The 7,947-nt window shown below is 38.1% G+C and overlaps 1 protein-coding gene across 4 annotated transcripts in view; it reads right to left on the bottom strand.

Moving 5' to 3' along the window:
- Positions 1-6,569: 6,569 nt before the first annotated feature.
- Positions 6,570-7,947, bottom strand: part of lrrk2 (leucine-rich repeat kinase 2) — a 27,561-nt gene continuing 26,183 nt past the window's right edge. For all 4 annotated transcript variants that reach the window (XM_058408108.1, XM_058408110.1, XM_058408109.1 and 1 more), the window contains exon 51: positions 6,570-7,947. This exon is cut by the window's right edge and continues 423 nt beyond it. The gene's annotated coding sequence lies outside the window, so the exon portion shown is untranslated.

The raw sequence follows: 7,947 nt of genomic DNA, 5'->3' as shown, positions 1-7,947 counted from the left end.
TTTAGCAAACGCACACCGACCCCGCACCATGGCGCCCTCTATCGGAGAGTTCTCTATAATACTACACACTCGCCGGTCACTTTAATAGGAACAGCTGCTGATGGAATTGAGACTTGACCAATAATTTTCACTTTCCACACTTTCTGTCGGTTGAAATCACACATGTGTAAAGAATAAAGTCATTGTCCACGTGTACATTTACTTCTGAATTAGAAAAAGGTATTTTTTTCTTAAGCAAGTTTTTAAATTTCAGTTGTTTCCCTAAACATACGGGTTTCTTTTGGAGAACCAGCCAAGTGCTCAAACTTTTTTTTTTTGGATAATTAGAATAAAAGACTCGCATGAAGCTGGTTAAAAAAAAAACAAACAAAAGTTTTATATTTTCTGTTTTAATATTTTTAATCAAAATGACAAAAAGCCTGGGCATGTAGTTTACACAAGACACTGTAGAGGTGCTTATGCTGGATCATGTATGGACATGCCTGGACAGTATTGGTGCTGACAGCACAGGGTTTAGAGCAGGAATAAACACACTGATGAACACTGCAGATCGACTGAGCTGTTGGATTATATCCATGTTGATGCACACGCTCAGTGGGTGGAGTTTAGTATACACTTCCAATAAAGCTGTTAAAGGGAGGAATTTCTACAGTAGAAATGTCAGACCAGTGTCAGTACAGCTACAGTGCATTTGGGTACATTACTGAAACCTCAGACTGTTCTGAAAGCTTAAGAGCTTTACTCTGGTTTTGAAACTGTGATCAGAACATATCCCGGGATTCTAACATGTTATGTGAAACACACCTGGTCAGTCCTAGAGTCTGAGGGCCCGAGAGCAGGGGGATCAGGTAACAGGCCATTTAATCTGCCTGACCAGCGTCTCTGGTTTCTCTGCTAAGAACAAGAAAATCTACTGAAAATTCCATTGAGGTCAGGTCTACATGATAAACAGAGCTGCTAGTTCCAAGGTCAGTCGTGAAGCATAAATGGCACCACTGAAGATGCCAGGATGCACACGGCTAAAACACGGATTCAGATTGTGAACTAATCGCATGTGTTGAGCCTTATTCTGTAACACAGGACTTGTCCAGGGAATTGTCAAAAGCAAAAGCCCTTAGTTACTGGCTCCAAGGCTCATATATATATATATATATATATATATATATATATATATATATATATATATATATATATATATATATATACTATATTGCCAAAAGTATTTGCTCACCTGCCTTGACTCACATATGAACTTAAGTGACATCCCATTCCTAATCCATAGGGTTCAATATGACGTCGGTCCACCCTTTGCAGCTATAACAGCTTCAACTCTTCTGGGAAGGCTGTCCACAAGGTTTAGGAGTGTGTTTATGGGAATTTTTGACCATTCTTCCAGAAGCGCATTTGTGAGGTCACACACTGATGTTGGACGAGAAGGTCTGGCTCTCAGTCTCCGCTCTCATTCGTCCCAAAGGTGTTCTATCGGGTTGAGGTCAGGACTCTGTGCAGGCCAGTCAAGTTCATCCACACCAGACTCTGTCATCCATGTCTTTATGGACCTTGCTTTGGTCACTGGTGCACAGTCATGTTGGAAGAGGAAGGGGTCAGCTCCAAACTGTTCCCACAAAGTTGGGAGCATGGAATTGTCCAAAATGTCTTGGTATGCTGAAGCATTCAGAGTTCCTTTCACTGGAACTAAGGGGCCAAGCCCAGCTCCTGAAAAACAACCCCACACCATAATCCCCCCTCCACCAAACTTTACACTTGGCACAATGCAGTCAGACAAGTACCGTTCTCCTGGCAACCGCCAAACCCAGACTCGTCCATCAGATTGCCAGATGGAGAAGCGCGATTCGTCACTCCAGAGAACGCGTCTCCACTGCTCTAGAGTCCAGTGGCGGCGTGCTTTACACCACTGCATCCGACGCTTTGCATTGCACTTGGTGATGTATGGCTTGGATGCAGCTGCTCGGCCATGGAAACCCATTCCATGAAGCTCTCTGCGCACTGTTCTTGAGCTAATCTGAAGGCCACATGAAGTTTGGAGGTCTGTAGCGATTGACTCTGCAGAAAGTTGGCGACCTCTTCGCACTATGCACCTCAGCATCCGCTGACCCCGCTCCGTCAGTTTACGTGGCCTACCACTTCGTGGCTGAGTTGCTGTCGTTCCCAAACACTTCCACGTTCTTATAATACAGCTGACAGTTGACTGTGGAATATTTAGGAGCGAGGAAATTTCACGACTGGATTTGTTGCACAGGTGGCATCCTATCACAGTTCCACGCTGGAATTCACTGAGCTCCTGAGAGCGACCCATTCTTTCACAAATGTTTGTAAAAACAGTCTGCATGCCTAGGTGCTTGATTTTATACACCTGTGGCCATGGAAGTGATTGGAACACCTGATTCTGATTATTTGGATGGGTGAGCGAATACTTTTGGCAATATAGTGTATATATATATATATAACATAGATATATAAACACCTTACTGAACTCTGCAAAGCGTACATAAATCGTACATAATAAAAAAAACTTTTAGAGGTACTGAGTAGATTTAACAGTTTTTATTGGTCAGTTTGGTCAGCATGTGTTTCTGAACTGATACTAATGAGTTGAAAATGAGCCACAAGAGTGGTGTCTTTATACTGATTCATCATCCATGCCGTCTCACATCAGTGTTTATCCTTCAGTGCCACCTGGCTGTACTGCACACATGAAGGACATGTATATGAACATGGCAGTCTCACTACAACACACACAGTACAAATACACAACTGGAACATGTGTGATGATCTGAAGGCAGTGGTGCTGAAGCAAGGAATGCAGCTCACATTCTTTTATGAATAAGACAGCTGTGCTAAAGTCTCATTACATTAAGGACTGACCAGAAGATAAAATCATGATGTATAAGCCTTTGTCAAAGATATTTCTTCCTGCATGCTCTGAGGAAAGAATTTATATATGAAAGGATTTTATACAGAAACACAGATTCCCCTAAAATTACTGACGGCAAGGAAGGAATATTTGTTGGGAAGGAAGATTTTTGTTGGGCAACAAATTAAAAAGGACATCATGACATGCTGTCTGAGGAGCTTATAGAGGAGCTTATAGAGGAACTTATAGAGAAGCATATAGAAGAGTTTATAGAGGAGCTTATAGAGGAACTTATAGAGGAGGATATAGAAGAGTTTATAGAAGAGTTTATAGAAGAGCATATAGAGGAACTTATAGAGGAGTTTATAGAGGAGCTTATAGAGGAACTTATAGAGGAGTTTATAGAGGAGCTTATAGAGGAACTTATAGAGGAGTTTATAGAGGAGCTTATAGAGGAACTTATAGAGGAGTTTATAGAGGAGCTTATAGAGGAACTTATAGAGGAGCTTATAGAGGAACTTATAGAGGAGCATATAGAGGAACTTATAGAGGAGCTTATAGAGGAACTTATAGAGGAGCATATAGAGGAACTTATAGAGGAGCATATAGAGGAACTTATAGAGGAGCATATAGAGGAACTTATAGAGGAGTTTATAGAGGAGCTTATAGAGGAACTTATAGAGGAGTTTATAGAGGAGCTTATAGAGGAACTTATAGAGGAGTTTATAGAGGAGCTTATAGAGGAACTTATAGAGGAGTTTATAGAGGAGCTTATAGAGGAACTTATAGAGGAGCTTATAGAGGAACTTATAGAGGAGCATATAGAGGAACTTATAGAGGAGTTTATAGAGGAGCTTATAGAGGAACTTATAGAGGAGTTTATAGAGGAGCTTATAGAGGAACTTATAGAGGAGTTTATAGAGGAGCTTATAGAGGAACTTATAGAGGAGCTTATAGAGGAACTTATAGAGGAGCATATAGAGGAACTTATAGAGGAGCTTATAGAGGAACTTATAGAGGAGCATATAGAGGAACTTATAGAGGAGCATATAGAGGAACTTATAGAGGAGCATATAGAGGAACTTATAGAGGAGCATATAGAGGAACTTATAGAGGAGCATATAGAGGAACTTATAGAGGAGCATATAGAAGAGCTTATAGAAGAGCATATAGAGGAACTTATAGAGGAGCATATAGAAGAGCTTATAGAAGAGCATATAGAGGAACTTATAGAGGAGTTTATAGAGGAGCTTATAGAGGAACTTATAGAGAAGCATATAGAAGAGTTTATAGAGGAGCTTATAGAGGAACTTATAGAGGAGGATATAGAAGAGTTTATAGAAGAGCATATAGAGGAACTTATAGAGGAGCATATAGAAGAGCTTATAGAAGAGCATATAGAGGAACTTATAGAGGAGTTTATAGAGGAGCTTATAGAGGAACTTATAGAGGAGCATATAGAGGAACTTATAGAGGAGCATATAGAAGAGCTTATAGAGGAACTTATAGAGGAGCATACAGAGGAACTTATAGAGGAGCATACAGAGGAGCTTATAGAGGAACTTATAGAGGAGTTTATAGAGGAGTTTATAGAGGAGCTTATAGAGGAACTTATAGAGGAGCATATAGAGGAACTCATAGGGGAGTTTATAGAGGAGCTTATAGAGGAGTTTATAGAGGAACTTATAGAGGAGTTTATAGAGGAACTTATAGAGGGGTTTATAGAGGAACTTATAGAGGAGTTTATAGAGGAACTTATAGAGGAGCATATAGAGGAACTTATAGAGGAGTTTATAGAGGAACTTATAGAGGGGTTTATAGAGGAACTTATAGAAGAGCTTATAGAGGAACTTATAGAGGAGTTTATAGAGGAACTTATAGAGGAGTTTATAGAGGAACTTATAGAAGAGCTTATAGAGGAACTTATAGAAGAGCTTATAGAGGAACTTATAGAGGAGTTTATAGAGGAACTTATAGAGGAGTTTATAGAGGAACTTATAGAAGAGCTTATAGAGGAACTTATAGAAGAGCTTATAGAGGAACTTATAGAGGAGTTTATAGAGGAACTTATAGAGGAGTTTATAGAGGAACTTATAGAGGAGTTTATAGAGGGGTTTATAGAGGAACTTATAGAGGAGCATATAGAGGAACTTATAGAGGAGTTTATAGAGGAACTTATAGAGGAGTTTATAGAGGAACTTATAGAAGAGCTTATAGAGGAACTTATAGAAGAGCTTATAGAGGAACTTATAGAGGAGCATATAGAAGAGCTTATAGAAGAGCATATAGAGGAACTTATAGAGGAGCATATAGAAGAGCTTATAGAAGAGCATATAGAGGAACTTATAGAGGAGTTTATAGAGGAGCTTATAGAGGAACTTATAGAGGAGCATATAGAGGAACTTATAGAGGAGCATATAGAAGAGCTTATAGAGGAACTTATAGAGGAGCATATAGAGGAACTTATAGAGGAGCATACAGAGGAGCTTATAGAGGAACTTATAGAGGAGTTTATAGAGGAGTTTATAGAGGAGTTTATAGAGGAGCTTATAGAGGAACTTATAGAGGAGCATATAGAGGAACTTATAGAGGAGCATATAGAAGAGCTTATAGAGGAACTTATAGAGGAGCATATAGAAGAGTTTATAGAGGAGCTTATAGAGGAACTTATAGAGGAGGATATAGAAGAGTTTATAGAAGAGCATATAGAGGAACTTATAGAGGAGCATATAGAAGAGCTTATAGAAGAGCATATAGAGGAACTTATAGAGGAGTTTATAGAGGAGCTTATAGAGGAGCATATAGAGGAACTTATAGAGGAGCATATAGAAGAGCTTATAGAGGAGCATACAGAGGAGCTTATAGAGGAACTTATAGAGGAGTTTATAGAGGAGTTTATAGAGGAACTTATAGAGGAGCATATAGAGGAACTTATAGAGGAGCATATAGAAGAGCTTATAGAGGAACTTATAGAGGAGCATATAGAGGAACTTATAGAGGAGCATACAGAGGAGCTTATAGAGGAACTTATAGAGGAGCATATAGAGGAACTCATAGGGGAGTTTATAGAGGAGCTTATAGAGGAGTTTATAGAGGAACTTATAGAGGAGTTTATAGAGGAACTTATAGAAGAGCATATAGAGGAACTTATAGAGGAGTTTATAGAGGAACTTATAGAGGAGCATATAGAGGAACTTATAGAGGAGCATATAGAGGAACTTATAGAGGAGTTTATAGAGGAACTTATAGAGGAGTTTATAGAGGAACTTATAGAGGAGTTTATAGAGGAACTTACAGAGGGGTTTATAGAGGAACTTATAGAGGAGCTTATAGAGGAACTTATAGAGGAGTTTATAGAGGAACTTATAGAGGAGTTTATAGAGGAACTTATAGAGGAGCATATAGAGGAACTTATAGAGGAGTTTATAGAGGAACTTATAGAGGAGTTTATAGAGGAAATTATAGAGGAGTTTATAGAGGAACTTATAGAGGAGTTTATAGAGGAACTTATAGAGGAGTTTATAGAGGAACTTATAGAGGGGTTTATAGAGGAACTTATAGAGGAGTTTATAGAGGAACTTATAGAGGAGTTTATAGAGGAACTTATAGAGGGGTTTATAGAGGAACTTATAGAGGGGTTTATAGAGGAACTTATAGAGGAGCTTATAGAGGAACTTATAGAGGAGTTCATAGAGGAGCTTATAGAGGAGCTGGAGAAACATTTATTGAAGAAAGCTGGAGAAAAATACAGAGCACCATATTAAAGGACTTCTACTTGGTATATCTTGCTGCAGTCAGTGATAAACAAGTTTCAGGGCATAGTGACAATAAAAAACTGTACCAGTATAAGTAAAATCCAACACAGTTAGATGATTATTGATGTTGGATACATAAACAAGAAGCCTTAAACTCTTTAAAGTGAATAGTCAGTGGAACTAGTGCACATTACAGTCAATAAATTTAATTCAGTTCTTGTTTTTGCAAATTCCTGTGTAACACAAGCAATCTGAAATTAGATTAGTGTTCAGTTTAAAAAGCTTGGTCATGATCATCTGTCCTCATTCAGTCCAGAATTCCCCTGTCACACTCCACCCTCTCCTGCCTGCTGTGACATTCGCAATCCAGTGAATCACTTCATCCCTTGAGGCTCTTCTTCCCTAAACATCAACATTCTACTGAAACTATAATACTACTTATAATGCAATATATGCACATAGAGTTCTGTTAGGCATTTATAATTATCCATTATGACCTCTGTAAGAGTATCTTGAGTTCCTTGCATTAATAGAATACACAACTAAATATAAAAGAGAAACATCATTTATAATGACAAAAAATAATAATAATATTTTTTTCTTAACAGAACAGAACAATAAAGGTACAAAATCACATTGGCATGCACATTCATATTTGAGTAAAAATAAGCAATACATTGTTCAGAGAATTCTCTATCTTTGGCTTATTGTCCAGTTCTTTTAACAGAGTTACAATCCCTTTGCAAAATAAGAATAATTATAATATACGGTATATAAATATACATAGAAACTGTCTGTTGTACAGTCACTTACAGTTTCTTATATATATATATATATACACATATACATATACATACATACATATATATACACACACACCACTCCTAAACCTTGTGGAAAGCCTTCCCAGAAGAGTTGAAGCTGTTATAGCTGCAAAGAGTGGGACAACTCCATATTACATTCATGTGTAAAGGCAGACATCCCAAAACTTTTGGCAACATATGTGTATGTGTGTATTTATACAAGTTTCCTTATCAGAGTATCAAAAGAACCTTTAGGGAACTAAGGAGAGGGAACAATAAAGTTGTCAGCACATTACAGCATAACATTCTGTCTGTTGCACTCCTACAGACTGTTCCTACAGACATCTACTTTTTAGTGTCTAAAACTGCTCTCAGGACGAGGATCACTAACGTGAGTTCTGAAAACTTTCAGGAAAATGTGACCAGTTTGTACAACTGCCACAATTCTCCATCAGCCTGACACTTGAGATTATAAAATACATTTCCAAGAACAATGTAGGTAACATTACACAAA

The sequence above is a fragment of the Hemibagrus wyckioides genome, linkage group LG14 (genome assembly GCF_019097595.1).
Source record: "Hemibagrus wyckioides isolate EC202008001 linkage group LG14, SWU_Hwy_1.0, whole genome shotgun sequence".
Lineage (NCBI taxonomy): Eukaryota > Metazoa > Chordata > Actinopteri > Siluriformes > Bagridae > Hemibagrus > Hemibagrus wyckioides.
The sequence above is the reverse complement of the archived record's forward strand: the minus strand, read 5'-3'. Positions and strand labels throughout refer to the sequence as shown.